The sequence below is a fragment of the Cryptomeria japonica genome, chromosome 11 (genome assembly GCF_030272615.1).
Source record: "Cryptomeria japonica chromosome 11, Sugi_1.0, whole genome shotgun sequence".
In the NCBI taxonomy this organism is placed as follows: Eukaryota; Viridiplantae; Streptophyta; class Pinopsida; order Cupressales; family Cupressaceae; genus Cryptomeria; species Cryptomeria japonica.
In genome coordinates this window covers 569,126,290-569,147,984 of record NC_081415.1, presented here as the reverse complement: position 1 = coordinate 569,147,984, position 21,695 = coordinate 569,126,290, and positions in this window count along the sequence as shown.

Here is a 21,695-nt window from a genome sequence, read left to right as displayed (position 1 = left end):
TTGTTTGAAAGAGGGGCAAAATGTAGACACCTAAAATTGTCATGTCTAATTAAATAAATATCTTTATTTATTTAATTATTTTAGCCTAATTTTTCTATTAATTAAATAAATCTTTATTTATTTAATTAATTCATTTATCCTCTTCTAGCCTTATTTCTCATTTAAATACATACATTTATCTATTTAAATTATCCTTTTTCTAAATTAAATAAATATTTTATTTATTTAATTGATCCCACTTCTTCTATTAATTAAATAAATCTTTATTTATTTAATTAATTCATTAACCTTTTTTACCCATGACACATGTCATTTATCTTTTAATTCATACACTACCTACCCTTTCATTATTTTATTACTTTCTTTACCTACCCTCTAATCATAGCCGACCTTATTAGGGTTCCCACAGATACTGAGAGGGGGAGTGAATCAGTATCTAACCGGTAATAAGAATTTCTTAAGTTGAAACATGCAGAACATAATATAATAGTGTACTAGTATGCAAGAAATAATGCAATAAATAGAATCAAGAATATCCACATGAAAAGTACACCATAACACAATATGTTTAACAAGGAAACCCAATGTGGGAAAAACCTCGGTGGGATTTGTGACCCACAATATTCACTCACTGGCCAATAAGAGAATATTAGTTACAATAGGGGCCTGCACATGCAGGAAGGCCAATTGCCTAGAGCTCACTGCTTAATGGGAAGTCACACTGACTTACAATAAGGATTATATTAATCCAATGACTTGTACTGCTTTACAATAGCATCTTCAATGCAAGATTCAGTACCGATTGTTGCTCTATTCTTTACATATACCCTTGACCTATAATTCGCACGTTAGGTCTGCCTAATAATTCCTTTTTTTCTTACATTCACTTTTTTTTAAATGTCTACAATGATCTCCTTTATATACAAGAGTCATTTTACAATTTGCCAAGTTGGCTTACAATAATAAACAAAATATTACATAACAAAAATCCTGTCGGCCTCTATGCCAATATACATCTTTTCTTCTGTGTCGGTGCTGGTGTCCTTGTTGATGTCGGTGCACTTTATTGCCTTTGTAATACTTGCCGGTATGATGTCTTGTTGGTGCCATAGGATTGCAAGGTTGCCATCAATGACAAAACCTTCAATCACATACAATGTCTCATTGGAGTGTCCATATGCCAACAATCTCCCCCTTTGGCATTGATGGCAACACTCATGAGAAATTTCAGAAAAGTATCCAAAAATGTTTACCAAAAATGTGAGAGCTCCCCCTGAGCATATGATTCCTGTGTTTTGAATTTCTCATCCCACTACTCCCCCTTTGGCATCAACAAAAAAGGTTGTCAAGATATCAGTAGAGTTTGTAGTTACATCTATCCATATCCTCAACCCTGTAGCTGGGTAGTTATTATCTCAAAAAGATCTCCTAAAATTAAGTTTAAACTATCCATAAATTTCTTACTATCTTTTATTGCTATCTCAGTTCTTTTTACTGTATCGGTGAGATGCTGCAAATGCTCTGCCAGTGTTTTGCTGCCTTATGTTAATGCCTCTGAGATTTCCTTCTGCAGGGATGCTAAATAGTCCAATCTTGGACTCAGTTTAGATCTCAAATGCTTTGCCTTGTTTATTATTCTCTCTTTCTCTCTTTCTAGTTTGAGTAATTCTTCCTCAAAATTTGCTATCTTCTCTTCAAAAACTGATAATAAATCCGGTGAGTTGACAAAATTGTCTACAAGTTTATTTATCTCATCCTGTGCCTTGCTTATTTTCTTGTCAATATCTATAGTCAAAAAGTTTGTTTTACATGTATCTTAATACAGATTTTTGTATTCTTTTAACAAACTGTATAGTTCTGGTAGAAATGTGTCAAAATCTTTGTTACACTTCTTTATTTCCTCATCAAAGAATTTTTGTTTCTCTTTCTCTACCTTATCCTTTACTGATTCTTCCTTTATTTTCTCAATGTTTTCAGAAATAAATTTACACAATGTATCCAATTGTCCTAAAGAATCTTTATTATCTATGTTACAGTTTGGAGCTATTACCTTCAAAATTGGTATAGAATCATCTATTGCTTCATAAGCCTGTGAACTACAGTCAGTTATTTTCTTAATGGAATCAAGTAGTACCTCAGTCACATTTGTTGACTTAAATGTTGATGATGATCCAATAATCTGAGTACCGGTGGAAGTAACCATGCTTGTATTGACCTCTGGCAGGTCAGTTTGTGTCTGCATTTCTTTTAGCACTGGTTTTCCCACTTCACTACTTACTGGTGGCACTGTTTCCTTATGAACCTATTCCGGAGCCTTTAGCTCTATTGGTTTCTCTTTATGTTGTGTTGTCTCTATCTATGCCTTAGTCTCTACCTTTTTCTTTGTGTCCTCTGTCGGTTTCTCTGTTTTCGCTGCTACCAGAGGCTCTTTAGCCATATCTGATTTGTCAGTTGTATCTTAATCAACTATTATGTTGATCTTCTGGGTATCAACATTTACAGTATATAGGACTTTAGAATTAGGATTGCTATCCTCTACATCCATACTTTCTGTTGCTGATTGATCTTCAGTAGTTGTAATTTTCACAGGTGGGGGTAGGTTGTCTTTAACTTTTATGCTTGGTGGTCGACCAACTTTGCCTTTCCCCTTCTCCCTATCCTTCTGATATACCTTTATAGGCTTAGGTTTCCTATATTCTTCTTGTTTTTCCTTATCAACCAGGAATATATCCCAACCATCTTCTGTTTCCTCTGTTACTTCAGTAACTCTTCCTGCCATCAGTAAAATATGCCGGTGTGCAGTAGAGAATACTGACCAGTTTGCTTGAGCAATCAAATCATCAATTTCCATCAAAAATTTCTTGTACATGTCCATATGCCAACAGACCTCTTTTACACCTCTCAATCTTATCCCTCTATTTCTTATAGTGTCTTCTATATAAGGAGATGCTTCCTTCATTATCAAACTAACTCACTATGCATTCAACCCCTGGACATATACATTCTAATCAAGCATCCTAGCATTCAATCTTTCATATGCGATCCTACTTGCAACCACATTTCTGTTCTTTGTTGAGCTCTTGTGCATACATATAAAATCTGAGAGCAAATATATCAAGCAAGATCAATGGAGATAGGAAGAATGGAGATCCAAACCCTATTGGACATGTGATGGTATAATCTTTGTGATTTCATTTGATTTGCATTGTCTTAGGTAATCTTCATATGTTATGGTGGATCTTTCTTGTTGTTAGGCTAGGGTTTTATGGTTGAATTCCTTATAGCCTTTCAATATTGTTGTTATCCATTTTCACCGTATACAGTTAGTAGTTGTATTCTGGTAGTGCAGATCTTTTGGAAGGATTTTTGAAAAAGTATGAGCAAATTTGAAGATCCGTAGAAAAATTCTTGAGAGATTGTCTGTGTATGGAAGACATTTGGAAGGATTAGGGCAAACTGCATTTATTACAAAAAAAGTTAGATATGGGGATGATAAAAGGGTGACTTAACTCTTTCATTTGTCACTTGACATTTGAGGAGAAGAGGTCTGGAGTGCTTTGCAAGAATATTTTCAAGGAAGATCAAATTGTGAAAGAGATTTATTGAGCAAAACCTAATCCTATGGTTGAGTTATTTATCAGCAAAAATTTTCAAGTTGAAATTTCAAAAATGGCAACACCTTGTTGTAGATATCACTGATAGAGCTCGTCCAAACTTCAAGAGTCACCCATTCAAATCAGTTGAAGATGATCGATTGTGTTCTCTCTCATCTGTTCCATAGGGCATTCTGCATGTAGAGGACATTAGGGTTTATGTACATTCTAACCTTGAGGAGCTTGAAAGCTCACAAATGTTAAATTTATACTCCAATCACATGCTAGATAAGGGCTGCAGTCTTAAACATGAATTCAAATCTATGTAAGAAAAGGGTTTTGTCCAATTTGTCAAATTTATGTTGTTCGATGAATATTAGTGGGTTCATTATGTGCTCAACAATATGCATGATGAGTTTATATAGTTTAACAAGTCATTCAAGATTACTAAGAATACCATTAGGGTCATAATAGGTCTATACTCAACTGGTGACTTACCCACATTGAAGGCTAAGAAGAACCAGATTGTCACATATGCAACCATGCCAAAATTTGACAAAAGAGCCATGACAATCAATGTCATTTTAGAATATGATGTCAGATTTGCTTCCATGGTGACTGGTTATAAGATATACCACTCCAACAAGGATAATTCAGTATCTAGAACAACAATATATGCAGTTTATGAAATGATTGAGGAGAACAAGAAGTATGACCTATGTGAACTGCTCTGGAGTGAGCTAATGAAGAATTTAACCAAAATCAAGCAGACAAAAATAGTACTTTAATCATATATATGTTCTTCTACTTCATGAATGAAGTTTCGATAGTTAGTCAAGTCCAATGGGCATATGACAGACTAGTGGTAGTACAAATAAGAGAACTGTTGTATAACATTGGTGGCACTAAGGTCAGAAAGCCACTCTCTAGGGCTACTTCAAGAACTTTCAGAGTCAAATTCAGGAAAGGGAAAGAATCCCTAAGTCTATTATAGAGAAGTATCAAGACACCATTTGCTTCTTGGTTGACACAAATCAATGTCTAATTGACGTAGTGGAACCCAAGACATCTTGGATCATTCCCATGGGGTATGAAGTTGAAGAGAAAATTATTAAAATATATGCTCAACATTTGTTAACAAAGTTGATGGATACCTCTAAGGCAAAATTTGGCACATACTTTGAGAAGAGCTTGAGACTGTATGGTTAGTTCAAGAAACTGGAACTGGTAAGGAAAATAAGAAAGGATGTAGAAGCATATGCAGGAAGTATTGGGATCACAAAGGAGGTTTTCTAGGAAGCAAGGAAAAGAAATATCCTACCAATAGAAAAACCTATCAAGGTGAAGGAGGATAAATTGGAAGTCTTTGCTCCTAATCAAAGGCAAACTAGGAGATCTACACCCTCCTCTGATTCATATAAGTCTACTAGATTAGTGAAATCCAAAGCCAAATCATTTGGTGGTGAAGGAAAGAGGAAGAAGGGAAAGGCATAAATAGTTTATGTTGCTTCTCTTGATGATGAGGAGACATAATTTGATAAGATAGTAAAGGAAATAAAGAAAAATAGAAATAGAGTTGGAAAAGTCTCTAAGGCCAAGCCCTCTGGTGGAGAAAAGCCAAGCAAGAAGCCAAAGACAGATTCCACCAAATCCGAGATGACAGTTAAAGAGGTGTAGAAAGCTATCATAGTTGAAGGTAATATCAAACCACTTTCTGAGTTCTCTGACAAGTTTCATGAAGTTGGTCAAAGAGATTTGGAAGAAGCCACTGCAAATTGGTTCAATAAATTCAATAAGGCACTTATAGAAATTGTGTCAAAAGTTTGCAAGAATATTTATGATGTTTTGGAGTGTAGAAGGGATAGTGCCAAGGCAGAGTAGGAAAGATTGAGAGAGTATGTGCTGCTAAATATATGCCCTATTATAGATGTGGAAGAAGTTGATAGAATTCTTAAAGAAGCTAAGAGTTAGTTATAGAAAAAAAACTAGAATCAACAAGTTAATGATTGGAAAATCAAAAGAAGTCATGAAAGACATTCAGAAGATCTTAATGTTTATTTTTCTTAAAAATCAATATGAGGTTGTTCCTGAGAAAGTTCATGGTGATACTAGTATTTCATCTATTCTAGAAGCTCAGGGTACTCAATCCCAAGGTTAGTAGACTAAGGTAGATATTCCCTCTATTCTGGAAGTGTGAGAAACAGATTCAAAATTTGAACAAGTTGAGGCAAATGCTTCATTTTCTCTGGAAGCACCTAAAGATCAACAGGTTGAAGTAGGCGTTCCTTCTAATCCGATAAAAGGAGATTTGGATAAAGGAGATTATGAGTCAATGGTGGTAGATGTAGTTGAGGATACTCTAAATCCTCCAAATCAGTCTAAAGATGAGAAACCTATGGAGACTGAGACCTCTAAGTCTGGGACAGAGAAGGTAGCAGAAAAGAAGAAGGTTGAGGTCAAGAAAGAACTAGTTTCAAAAGTAAGAGACATTGTTGAGGATGTAAAGGACCTTCTTCAAGAAGATAAGTATATTTGTGATGATCTGGCACAATCCCAAGGGCCAATTGACTTGGATTTTCTATCTCTCCCATCCAGAAGCTAAAGTAGCATCACTTGCAGAGGCTAAGGCAAGAAAGGAGATCTTGAAGTCTCACATAGAGGATAGTGAGCTTGAGAGTCTTGCATCCTGTATCCTTGAGAAAATAATGCCTACATTTCAAAAGGTTACAACTGATTCCCCTTCTAGGTAGCTAAAAAGTTTGATAAATTCGGTAGGTACTCATTTTGAGTCATTAGAGATGTCAATTGAGGTCAAGGTCTACAATTAATTTAATGCCAAGAGGTTTAGGACATTAAAGATAATGATTGCCAATGATAGAATTCTATTAGATACCTATGTCAAGAGAATTCAAGATATAGTATTCGAAGGTGGCAATATCTAAAAATCATGTCTATCATTGTTAAAATTCACTGAGGATATTGACAAGTAGTTTAAGGAGCATGAAAAACAATTAGCCAGTATATCTCAGTCATTTGATCCCTTCTCAGTCTCTATGGCCAGTCATGAAGATCAAGTAATATCTTTACTTGACAAAATTAAGAGCTTAAGACATGATAAGGAGAAGATTATTGGAAGAGTTGGTGAACTTTAGAGTCACATCACTCCCAAGTTGGACACAATGCTCGGTGCGTTAAAGGAAGCTCAGGCTGCAGTAGTCACTAGTGACCCCTCTGATCTTAATTTGGTAGAGATGAAAGCATATCTCTTTAGTGGCCTCATATGAGTCCTATAATATCTTAAGAAGGGCTGGGACAAACATTTGAGCTCATTGAAAAATATTTTTGTAGATATCTTCAAGCTTATGTAAGTTAGCAAGGTCTATGTGTAGATATGCCATTGTATATAGGATTTTATGTAAATTTTTGGCATGCGGATCCCTACCTTTTCCATTGATGTCAAAGGGGGAGTATAGGGTAGTGAAAAATATTACATTCATCCTAGGGGGAGTTCTAAAGTTGATGAATCTTTGAGTTTTGCAGTGCACATATGTTGGTACTGATTTCAACACTTACTCATTTTTCACTAACTGTTTCCATCAATGCTAAAGGGGGAGATTGTTGGCAAGAGACACTACACTAGTCATCCCATGTTGTCATTGATGGAAAATCAAGTCTATTAAATAATCCACAATGAAATATTTTGTTATACTAGAAGTCAGAGTGAAGATTTGGTTAAGTCCAGAAAAGTTAGAACAAAGCATCCAACAAAATGTAGTATTTTTGTTAGCATTTCAAAATGGTTGAATATTTTGTGTTGCAGAGCTAAGGGAAGATAGTTAGATGTCTGGAGTACCTTGTTCTAGAATCTTATCCTTCAGAGATTATTATCGTGTGAGTTAGAAGATATGGTGTATAGGTTTTTGCATTGAACAATGTGGTATGACCAACTTGTGTGGTTGATCATTGTGGAGAATTGTTGAAACCAATTTGGTGATTATTTTTGTGTTCAAGGATGTTTATCCAAATTATGGGAAGTGTGTGGACAATTATTTTTGGTTTGCATATGCATTGGAAATTGGATTAAGATGACTATTCATACACATTTAGTGAATATGGTAAATGTTCTTGAGTCGAGATGTAGTCGATATGTTTTGATGTTTCGGATATATAAAGTCGATGTAATTGATCATTATGGGCATGTGAATAGTGTTAATAATCATGTTGGATATTAGAGTTGTTGGAATGTGTTGTTGTCATTTATGTCAACAAATTCTTATGTTTCTTGTGTTTCAGTGTTGTAGAGAGCTGGTTTGAGTTGATTTACTGCAGATATACTAATGCAGATTAATATGTTTTGAGATAATTATCTCTAGTTTATCCAGTATGAGTTTCAGTGTTCCAGAAGGTGATTTAATCGATTCATGTGATCAGGTATGGTGATTGGTTTTTTTGTTGGTTTTGTATTGCTCTAGAATTGATTATTTATGTTGTGCGGATTTTGGAGAGTTTTTGGGACATTCATGTGTGTCCTCAGTTCAAATGCTTCATGATTTGGAACTTCACAAGCGTATCTTTCCATTTTTTGTTGGTGTGCTCTGGTGATGAAATAATGATGATTCTAGTGATCCAAGTTGTTGTGGTGGAATTCACATTTCTTGTTGATTTTCTCTAATCATGTGCTATGCGTTTTGGTGGTCCGAGTTGATTGTGGTGCACCTTATTGAATATTTTATTGGTCCAATCGTATACTTTGTGTTATACGAATATCTGGGTGACCCGATGATTCTTGCGTGTTGTGGATGACCTTGGTGAAATATTCGATGGTGTTGTGTGTATGAGGATTTAGTTTGGGTCGATGCTATGTCCTTGCAGACATTGTATTGGTCTGCATATTGATTTATGTATTGTGTGATGTAATTTTGTAATTATGTCTTATGTGTTGAGCTGACCTTGAGGTTAAGGTTGATGAATTTTATAAATTCATGTAATATTCATTTATGAGATGTGATCTACATATCACTAGTACATTTGGGTGCATTTTCCGACAAATATTTCTGAAGAACTATGGGATTTCTTTTGCTTTGTCAGATTTTACACTGCAATTTGTGTCAAATTACCTTTATTTTTTAAATGTTGCCCACATTTTCTAGAATTCCAATGTCAATGGTGTTCGTCGAAAGTCCTCATTGAACACTAATACATTTGGAGTGATTTTACGATGAGAATTTTCGATGAGGTATGGGATTTCTTTTATTTTATCGGATTAATTTTTTTTTTTTTTTAAAGTTACCCTATGTTCGTTGGAATTCCAACATGTTAAAATTTCATGGATTTTACCTATTGATCGGCATATGTTAGTCCAATGATTTTCACAGCCTCTTGATTTCTTCTTACTCATTGGGATAACATAAGTCGATGACCTATCTTCATGCTGATCATTGCGAGTTATCCGGCTAGTCTCATCGGGCATTGAGATAGCTAAAAATGTGTTTAGGCAATGTGCATAATTTCCTTGATGTCTTTTCCCTCGGCGTAGCTCCTCTCGATATGTTATGTCTCCTCAACATGAGCTTTGACCCTTTATCATCGTAACCTTTGCTGATGTGTTTTTCTTTTGCCAATGTCCATCGAGATAAGTCTTACCGATAGCATCATTAGCTATCGACAATATAAGATTTATCCATTGTCGCTAGTGTGCATTCTATTGATAGAATTCATCGGTGTATTCTATCTCAATCACATGCTTCTACTTGTGTGTTACTATCGGGTTGACTTTTGCTGATAGTGCAAATTTTGTATTTCACATCAGAATTTCGATGAACATGTGGTACTTTAAAAAAAAAAAGTAATTACGTGCCATCATTATATGTGAGATCAGGGTGCAAAAATTGGGAGGAAGCAGGCACAATTGCTGCAGATAGATGCTCGGCAGCAACTGTAGAAGAGGTTGGTCCTTTCATTCTTGTCATCAAGTTTTTTTTGGAAGTTCCTTTTCTTTCCTTGCATTCTTGCTCACTTTGTTTAATGTTATCCGCTTTGGCAAAATATGGATCCTCAACCTCCTTAACCTCTCCATTATGTGGTTGCCAGTTATAAAGACAAGTCCTTTCATATCCTCTAGAGGGGTTAACAATTCTCTATGTCTGTAAACCCTTCCAGCCCTCAAAATAGCCCTTTGTATGGAAGCAACTTTTCTAGGTCCAAGGCCAGCTACAAATTGTAGAGGAGAAAACATCCATTCATGTGATGTTGCTAGGTTTATGTCAACACCAACTTGGTTTGTTACTGTAACCATTACCTATTTGACAACTTCATACTTGTCATCTAGACTAAGGAAATGTTCCAGTGAATGAAGCTTCAATGATAATATCTCTTTTCCAGGACCACATAATGTTGCAACCATGGCCAATGGATTTAGAAGATACCAACCAAGAGCCACAACATGCCTCACAATCCCTACTATAGATGTTCTTCTCCCAAAAGGATTGATTGATCTATTTTTTTTATTTTAAAATAATCATCTATCCATCAAGAGATCCTTAATAATGTGTTAAAATATGCCCATGTGCCTACTAACATTCATCCTACCCAATTCCAAGAACTAGTATGCCATCTATCATCCTCTTATCAACTAGCCTTAAATCAAAATGATATGCTATCGAGTGATCCAACCCATAAATTTTTCCCTACACGTTGAATTCATCATCATAAAACACAAGGTGAATGAGTCCTAGTGGATATTGGTTCTATCATGCAAAATCATTTTGAGTTGGAGGCTTGAAATATGAATAATTTATCTCATTTTATTTATTAGTTGCATATTTTGTTATGGGTTAATAGAAATCTAGGTATTGTATAGAACTTTAAAAGAAAGTATAATCTAATCAAACACTATATTTCATTTGATGTTATTAATAATTTTGACTAGTTTTCTTCATAATGTGTATCTTGTATAGTTTATCTTAATATTGTCTTTCTTGTATCCTGTAGCAGTTTTGGAAGAATTATCATAACTTTCATTTGAACTATTGGATCTTTCTATAAATTGGAGGATAACTCTGTAACAATGATATAAAGAGAGTAACTGGAGCAATTGGCTTCATTACAAGGTAAGGGCAGCATTTGTCATGTTTTTATTCCTCAAAGTATGGTTGGTGTCTATTAAGTTGTCTTGTAAGGGTGTTTTGAAGATCGAGAAGAGACTTTTGATGGGTATTAATCCCATTGTTGTCAAGTATGCCTGATTGGAATTGAATATTTCCAAGGTTTATGTGCATTAGAGGGAAAATGATTACCCAGATTGTCACTTCAATTAAATAATTACTGAAAACTTTTAATTGCTTGCTTGTAAATGAATTCTTTAAATAAAAGGTTACTTTATTATAAGTATGATTTCTTAATTGATATTACTCTAAAAACACCTAATTAAATTATCTTCAAACAATAGTAGACTAGTGCCTTCACCCCTGACATAATGTTGTAGTTAGTCTTACTGAATTTAACTTTTCTCTTAAAGACCAATACGACATAATGAAGCTTGACATCCAATCCTTCAAACTGATAATCAAACTGAAACTTAACCCAAACTATAATAGCATATGATAGAACATTGAAACAATCTAAATGAATAGATTTATCATAGGGAATTAATCAAACAATCAAAAAGATAAATACCATCAGAGATGAAAAACACTTGATCTTTGTATTGAAATAAAGATATGATAATTAAACTTCAATTAATGACTCCAATATACCATTATTTTTTAGCTAATTCTATTGGTTTCATTTCACTAATGTTTTTTTTAATATTTAATCTTTATCACAGGGCAACATTCATCTGACACATAGCACAGACAAGGATGTAGCTCCTAGCCCTTCTACCTAGTAGGTAAGCCTCATTGTAATTGTACAAATTAGATAGAAGCAAAATGTTATATTATTATGTTCTTTTCTTTAGGGTTTTCGAGTAATTTTGATCATGTTGCTAACATTCTTGTCACACACAGATGTTTAGGGAAAGGCACCTGCATTACTTAATGACAATACATCGATGGACTCACTATTATACGATGATATCACATATTCCATAGACCCTGTACCAATGATGAGAAAAATAAAAAAAAAGTTAATAGAGGATTATTGCTCTGGCATACTAAGTCCCTCAAAATGATGCAATAAAAGAGAGGTTGCAATAATTGATGTAGAGAGCACAAAACTTGCAAGTAAGCAGTAATGAAATATTTTATTATAACATAAGTTCAAAAATGGGTTATATTTTATGCTCTTTTATGTCAAGAACTAAAATATGTACGTGTCATTTTTATAGGAAATATTGCATCCTCATTAAGATGTTGGCCATGATCAGGGTACTCTAGGTAGTTCAAGAGATGACCATGTTCCATACATTAAAACTACTTTGATGCTCTGATAAATGCTTTATGTGTTCACAGGCTCCTTGTTGTTATCAAACATGTGACTTCCCTACACATTTTATATTGTTGCAGAGAATCCACACTATAACTCATCAACTAGGGACAACCTTCCACTCATCTAACTCACACACAATTTGACTCTATTATTTATTCCTCCATACATGGCACAATACATTCATGTATCCTTGAAGATTTCACAACACTTGGGTTGCCAAGTCACAATTCATTGACTCAAACATACCAATTAGGACAATCATTATCTACGACTCCATACCCTCACTTTGGAACTATCAATCACTCCCAATGGAATTCAACATTACTCCTAGGGTTTAATTAGACCCCCACATACTGACACATTACTTGGTTTGCACATTAGGGACAATATTCTCACTATTTTCATAAGTTGACAGTCTATGTAAAGTGTAGGACAATCACAAAGGAATTAGGCAATCACTTGTCATAAACACCCAATCCTGACTCAAGACACTCAACCCTCCTTCCAAACATACACCACACACTAAAGTTTATATCCACACTATCTTCCAAGACTATTTTTCATTCAACCCTCACATGTCAAAAGCTTTTTATCACTATTTTCAAGTTTTCTATCATGAGGCAATACAAGAGGATAGGCATATAACATCTTTGGTTCAAGGTATTTTAAGGCTTAAAAACTCCTTTTAAATATCTGAGATGACTCCCCACACACCTTATTCAAACCCCAACAATATAACAACTCTCATTCATATGTACTTTTGCACCAAACCCTCACAAATCTGCCTTTTCACTATCCTTCTTGGACTGAGACACTCAAAACAGTCCCAAAAGTCTTCAAATCACGTGCCAAACTTGGAGTGAAAACCCTGCACACTTGATAACATGAAAGTACACAATTTAATACATATTTATGCCCATTTGTAGGCTTATTTGGCAATAATAAAAAAATATATTACATTTTGAGTGCTTGCTGCCAACCCTAGGTAGGGTTTGGACAGTTTTCACCAAAATGGCTATAACTTTTCAAATACAAATCCAAAATTAATGAAAGTAAAAGGAAATGAAAGTATATTCATGCCACTTCAATATCCAAATAGTTTCACAAGCCAATCAGTGCATTTTATGGTGGAAAACATGTGGATAATAAACTGCAATATTCAGAAAACTGAGAAAGAATGCAAAGAATTCAAAAGTTTTTATTATTCAAAGGCTCTAAAATTGATTGTTCTTCTTTAAAAAATTGGTCCTAGCTCCTCAGTGTGCTCTTGGTGCTCTTGCACCACTGTGTTATTTCTCATATATTTAATGTTTTGTATATTTATTGTATTATTATTCACGTGATGTCCATGTTCCTACACAAACATCGCCTCATCATAGGCCATGATCCCCACCTATATTGCCAACTTTAATGTTGGCAAAATGCAACATGCAGACACCCACTAGTGCACATCATACTAACCTTGGAGTTGGTAGATCCCTCTTTTTCTCTCTCTTTTGTTATGTGTTTATTTCCCTTGAAGTGTTCTATCTTTGGGGCTTTTCATAGTGGATTCATTTTCTGCAGCAAGACATGCACATGAGGATGCAGAGGCCACTAGTGGTGATACCATAGCAGCATTTCCTAGATCTTTCTATATTTCTAGTATGAGAATGTTGCTTGTCACATTTGTGGTGACCGAATATTTGCTTCCCATAAAGATAGAGAAGGTTCCACGTACTTTAAAATTATTATGCTATATAGAGTAATTCTAATTTAATTATTGATCACTCAATTTGGACTAATCATCCCATGATTTATTTGTAGGACATGATATTTTTTTATAAAAATCTCAATGAAATTCCATTGGAGATCTTCGGGCCCATCATACGTAAACGGTGGAATAAGAAATAAACAGTTTTTATTTTAGAACATGTAGACCATGGTGAGAAAGTCGAGCATGATCTAGGTAGACTACATCAGGAACATGATGGGGCCCCACCAGGTAAAGAGGACCATTGTTTTTCCTTTAAATGAATCTAATTACAATTGGTGTATATATTAATGTAACCTTTCATGTCTCAACTCCATAGGATTTAGAGGGTTTTCAGGATGTTGAGGATGAGGCTAGACAAAATGATGAGGAAGATGATGTGGCCCCATCAGGTAAAGAGAACCCCTGTAATTTTCTTTTAATTAATGTAATACTTGTAACAATAATAATATAACTCATTAATTTAACCCATTTCTTTGTTATTGCAGCGGATCCCCCTTTACATGCATGTCCTCATCGTGAGTACATGAATAGGCATACATTAACTATAGCACAAGCAAAGGGTAGAAGAACTGAAGAGGGGACAAATGATGAGGACAATGATGGTCTACTTAGTCTTTACGTTCAAGCTTTAAAAAGAAAGAAAGAAAAAAAAGATTGTAATCTTATTATATGTTAACAACTAGATTTTATGTGTTAATCAATTTAATTATATGTTAATGATTGTTAATGAATGATGTGTTAATGAATGTTGATGAATGTTACTTGTTAATGAATGTTAATGAATGATATGTATTGATGAATGTTGATGAATGTTATGCGTTAATGAATTTTAATGAATGTTATGTGTTAATGAATATTATGTTTCATTAATGCATGAAAGAATGTTAGACATTAACAGGTAATTTAAAGTGATATTGGGGGGGGGGCATGAGTTTCCACCTTCGCGTGGTTGGCCCTGTTAAGTAGAGAATATTAAACTATTCTTGAAACAAAGAGAAGCTCAATAAGGTAACACACTTTTCAATATTTCATTATGCTCCACTGTTAATCTTATTGATGCTAAGCATCTTGTTTGGAGGTTACATATTCAGTGTTGCAGGTTGTGAACATGCTTCTACGAGACAGTTCCCCATTAAAAGTGAATGCATGCCTTATTGGTTTTGTGAGTTTATTTTGTTCTAGAATAGACATACTTTCTCTGTTCATTCCTTAACATTTATTCATATTGTTTTATAATAAACACATGGCCTCATTTTGTTCATTCATTGTTCATTTTGAGTTTATTTTGGGTCAAATTTGAAGAAAGAGAATGCATAAAAGGAGGTGTAACTGCTCAAAATTGACTGCTAAACTAAGTTACCAATTCTTCACTAAAACCCCTGGATCCTGATTCTGATTATCTCTGGGTCTTGATCTGAGCTTGATTCCCCTTGGATTCCTGCAAGGTCCTTCTTAGGTGGTTGGGTCCTTAGTGATTATTCATCATCTTCTTTGCCTAATTTTGGGGCAAATTAATAAAGTAGTGCTAGCTACAAAGTGTATAATTTAAATTGCTATCTCATATATGCTGCAACCTTTTGTAAGGGGTGTGATCTAACCCAAACTACTATTCAAATTACAATTGTCATAAATACACAGCCTGTCATCATTGGTGCAATTTCATCTTTATTTCTATTTTGTTGATTTCTTCATACTATCAAAAGGACGTGAAACTGCTATTATTGATTTCTTATTGGTCATCTAGCTATCATATTGGTTAGTAATCGGCTCCAAGATCTTCCAATAGTTATAGTGGCATTATTTATCACTAGATTTGTCATCCTACTATCTTGATGACTAGATTTGGTATTGTCAATATTTTTCTCAGGGTTTCAAGACCTAATTGAGCATCATTAATCAAATCATTTTATGCATCTATGTAATTCACTCTATGAGTGTTTACTTTGATTTCATTTTAGTCTGTCATAAACTAAATAAATTCAAGATTATATTTTCTCTCACCTTCTTTTATATCATGGTAGTAAAATTTATGTCATATATATATGTGTGTGTGTGTACAGACGTACTTGTACCCATACCCAAGGATTTTTTTTGTCAATTTTGTGAATCCGTACCCAATTTCATATCTGTATGCATACCTGAATCGTTAACTTAGCTATTAAATTATCTAAAATCCATCTTCTCTCATGTATGACCTATGAGGGGCTTCTAACTGATGAAATTGTCCTTAGAACGCCACCTTTTTTAGGCCTCAAACTGATGATGAACTTAGAAATCCACATTTTCTCTAAAAACTAATCCCTAAACTGATGAAAGATACTAAGAACTTGCATTCTAACTTGAATTTTACTTAAATGGAACTCCCACCCTTTAGTCATTTCCATGTGCATGTTTATGGTAGTCTAATCTACTAAAAAATACTATCATGATTGAACTTTCATTTCTCATAGAATGTGATCATATCTCCATGCTGCATTGTCTAATCTTAAACTTACTGTCATGTGCCTCTATATTTAGATCTTGATTTCTACAAAAATCCTTATTCTTCATTCCTCATTACTGGTCTGCAACATTGTATCACCATTGTACTGATCCTTTGTGCATGCCTTGTGACTATTACATCTTTCTATGCCTTTGAGTTCTTTTTTTTGATAGACTTGATCTTCTTATCTCTCTATGACTATACTTTGTCTTTGATTTTCTTTCTGACAAGGCTTTTATGGACTACAATAGGCATTGATGAAACCTCCTTGTATTTCCCTTAAGTTTGGAGCCTTGAAATGGAGTGTATGCCTTATGATGGCACTGTCTATTTTATATTCTATAATATTCTCATGTCTCCAACTTAGATGGTTATCTTTTATGACTATATATATATCTTTGTAAGTGCTTTATTTGTTAATCATTATCTCCTTGAGTTGTGTATGCCTAAGAGTGAAATATTGTTCTTGACAGTCTTGTTGCTCACTATATTGGAGATTTTTCCTTAGGCATGTGCACTATCACATGTCTCCCTTTAAACAAGGTCTAGGAATATACCTAACCCTACACTGTTATCCATGACTGCATACTGAGTTCTAGGTATCTATCTTTATACTATCCTCCTTTGATAGTATTTTTCAACAACAATATGACTATCTGTATGACTATTTATGAATGCTTTATGTACTGGTTGCAAGACATTTTGGCATTTACTATTATGACTCCTTATGATAAGTCTTCTCATGCATTCTTGTAGCTATTTCATCTTTATCTTCCTGATAATGAAGTACCTATTGCACTTAATCCTTTGTAAGATCACTGATATTAATGTTGTCGATATTAATCTTTTGTAATAGGCAAAAATCAACTTGATGATAACACCGATAAGTAGAAGCATGTGATTGAGATAGCATATATTGTTTAAGTCCATCGGTAGAACACACACTAGCAACAATGGAGAAATCTTGTCTTACCAATAGATGACGAGTCTATCAGTAAGACTTATCCCAATGAAAGCTGGCAAAAAGTAAAATACTGTTAGACATAATATATAACTGAGAGGGGGGTGAATCAGTTGTTTCCAATTTTTTTTCCCTTAAAACTCCTAAGTATGTGTACCGATTAACATCCTAATACTTAGTAGGTTTGTTGATAAGATAAAAAAAGACAATGCAATGCAAGCATACACAAGGGCACATCACATGACACCAGTATATATGAGGAAAACCCAAGATGGGAAAAACCTTAGTGAGAAATGCTGCTAGAGTCTACCGATCCAATCTAGCCTCATAATTGAAATCAAATTATAATGTTTAGAGAACCAACCCAAGGAGAACCAAACCCTGATTTAGGGCACCAACCCATGGAGCACCAACCCCTGCACCGAGCTCCAACTCAGTGATCTTCAATGAGCATAATCAATTATACAAGTTATATCCTTGTTAGAAAAGGAGCATTGTAACTCCTATGAAAATATCATTACCTGTTCTCCTCTCTCCAATTCTCTGTCGATTCTCTACTCACCTCTCAGCTACAACACAATCTTTTGATGCAACTTACTCTCTGCTACACCTTCACTAGTTCAATCTCTTCTTCTTCTTTGTCGATTCTGCTTTCAGCTAGTTCTGCTCTCTACTAGTTCTGCTCTCTGCCAATTTTCTCCTCTTTTCTACACTACTTCTCTCCACCACTGGTATTGATAAATTAGTCAAATGTCTACCATCTGATTCCTACTGGTTCTTAGCTTTCCTTCTCTGCAATCTTCTGCAACTCTTCTTTACCAGTATGGTCACCACCGATTTATTCCTCTGTCAGACTCAATAGTTGACTATCGGTAGCCTCACTGATGCTGATTGAACCCTTCAACCCAATTCTCTCTTTCTCACACTTAGTCTCTTCACAGATTGTCTTTTTCACACTTTACTGATTTCTCCTCTCACATGTAGCAACACTCTCTCATTCATCGACAACCTTCATCGATTTTGGCTTGCATATTTATAACTGGTTTTCCAGCCAAAAAACCAATTCAAACTTTGTGCAGTTAGGGTTTCTTCATTGATCTCGAGGAAAACCAAATCCAATCAGATCTCAATAGATCTGATCTCCTTGATTGATGATCTACAACTCATCAATCAATCTCACCATTTTCGTGCCTTCTAGAACATGCCTTCCTCATTTACCAATATGCTTTTAACTTATCGACTGATATATTGGTCGATCACCAAGAATGGTTTGGCATTATCCTTCACCTACGTCGATCTAGTCAATCAGTTTGTCCTAGATCTCTGTTGTCTGTTTGACCTCAAGCTGCAAACCTCTATTGTACATCCCATGAATCACACAGTCAACATAAATGTTTACTTTCCACCATCTACCTCATGGAAAGACACTTCATTGACCTGTGGATGCATGCTACCTCAACTCCACAAGCCATATTTGTCGATATCCATCTCAACAAAGAGCTATATGTCAGCTAGAATTGGTCACTGACAATCAACACACAACTGGTCCCTCTTTTCTGTTGGTTCTCTAACCCTGTCAGTATCTCTCACTTTTTTGGTTAACCAAAATGTCTGCACTTTGCTGCTAGTCTTCTGGTGACACACTCAACTAGTCAGCACTCTTGCTAGCCTAGCTTATGCACATCCTCATCAGATGGGAGTCTTTTGCATCTGCACTTTGTTAGGATTACTGGTGGACATACTTACTAGTAAACACTTTGATGACACCATGTCATCAACCTTCAACTGTTTCCATCAGAGGCAACTGCATTCTAGTTGCACTCTCTATCTATAGCTGCTTGACCTTGCCTTCTTCATCATTAGCCTAGACATCATCTCAACCAATTTGTCAAGGTGACAAAATCCATCACTTCTTGACTCTTATTTTTCTATCCCGGGAGCACAACATGCCAACTCTTTCTAATCCGGTCCACATCTTTGATTTCATGGACCTGAGGCATCCTTTTGTTTCACCGCTAGATCTGGGGTGAGCCTTCAATCACCTACCTTTAACTCTTTTCTCTTATCTCATAGGACTATGATGCACACCATGCATAATAGGAGATAACCTCCCCTTACCAATGGGAGTGGATCCTTGTCATCTGCATTCCACATTACACCAATGTGGCTTCCCTATTTGAGCAGCATATCTTCAAACATGCACATGTGATCCAGTTTGGGTACTCTTACTATTAGTATTCTCTTCATCTGATGGGAGAGTTGTTGTTTGACATCCACACAACATATCGGTAACCTATACATGCTTCTCCTCTAGTGCTGATGTGACCTAGATAACATTCCCCCTCTTCATCATAACCAACTAACTAGCATCTTGCTCTCTTACAGATGTCATCATTTACCAGTTGTTATATCATACCTGGCTCCTATCCACATCTTCAACATAAGTCAAACACTAAGTTGTGTACTAGTGACCTGCAATACTAGGTGACATCAAAGACATCACATCTGGTATGCATCAATGACAGTGTTGTGCATACATCTCTTATATTGGTATCCATCCTATATCGGTTGACATTAATGACAACACAATGCCAACAATCTCCCGCTTTAGCATTGATGTCAACAAATGTATTATCCAGCATACTACAAAAATTTTCTCCCCCTTTTACAACAATGGCAAAGGGCACTGTCAGGGTATCTCTCCTCCTTATGTCTACTAGGTATTGATAGATATTTTTCTCCCCTTTATCTCTAACTTGATGCATTTTCTCCTTTATCCTTCATACTTTGCATCCTCTCAAATCATAGCATTTTAAATGGAGGACTCAGCCATCGACCAACACCAATTTATCAGCACCCAAGTGAATATGCAAACTGGAACCCTAATGCATATGCAAGACTAAAACCAATTCAAGGCCCATGTGTCAGTGAATACAACATACCTACCAGTCAAACTACAACTTCACCCTTCTGATACCAATTTATCTTAAGAATCAAATGTGATTGTACTATGAGGGCTACAAATTGTGAAAGTAGATACCCTTAATCATGAATTTCTCTTGGGTATTCATACAACAATTTCCATCTTCTATAGTTGATGTAGCCAGTCAACCCATAAGTTCAAGCATGCCAGTTCTTCTTCATAAGCACTTGAACTCCCCTTGACTCATACATCTTAGGTCCTCATTGCCTGTCAGGTACAAAATTGGAGCTCCAATTTGCACCATATACCAGTTGAGCTGTGCATATGTGATCAATCTAATAATCTATCAACTTCATTATATCTACCACAACATATGACATGATCCTAGATGTACACAATGCCATAAACCAAACCGATTAGCCTATAAAGGATGCATGCACACATAATAAATAATCAGGCCAACATATGTCATTCAGGTTTTTATCAACACCACCTGAGACATTAAATACTCATTCAATGCTACCGGGGCTAATGCAATGATCGTGGACCTCATTATCTTACATAACCTGCAAGTACCTGTTAGCATTCTTACTGGTAACATTCTACTCATACTAGTTTCTTGTACCGGTCCATCATCACTACCAGAACACCTTCCTGTAACTCCTAACATTTTGTGTCACTTTGTATCTGATCTCAATTAAAAATTACCCATCCATTGACACATGCAGTAGTGATCCATCTATGATCTGCAGGTGTGTAGCCAAGGCAGCCACTACACACACTTGCCATCTCATTTTCTTCTTTCTTACCAACAACATCCCGTTCTTCTATTTTTCCTCTTCCACTGAAGGGGTGAATGATAAGGTCAACGTACTACTCCACCTAAGGTCCTACATCTCCTTTAATCCTAAAAAGATATTACCCATGCATTGAATGCACAGTGCCGGTCCAAGGTACTACTCTCTTCTTTTCTCCTCCATACCTACATGACTTCACTTTTCTTCCCATTTTTTAGTCTTGGGAGTAGGTCTTACCTTTTTTTGTTGATTGGTCCTTACATTTCCAGATCCTGCATCATAATTGGAAGTAGTGCTATAGTAGCACACAAGATCCATACCAATCTCATGATTGGGGAACCATCTAACATATTAGTTTTCTCTTTTTTTCTGATCATGTCATTATAGTTAGCTGTCAATCTCCATGGATTCCTTGCATGTGTAGGTACACTTCTCATCTTGTTCCATGCAAGTTTTTGCTGCTCATATCTTCTATAACTGCCACTATACTAAGCATGATTATTCCACTAATTACCATAGAACTGTGAGTTCTTCTTCATTCATTCATAACTTCCATGGCCAAATCTATTGCATTTACAACAAACACTATATGTATAACTAGGAGAGGGGATATAAATGTATCTACTCCTTGATTCATTTTTCTCATTTGCCTGATATCTAAGATCCTAGATTATTCCTTCTAGATCCCTTTATGCATTCTCCTGCCCTATGGCCATGACCATTACATACAAAGAAATAACCAAAGAAGGAAAGTTT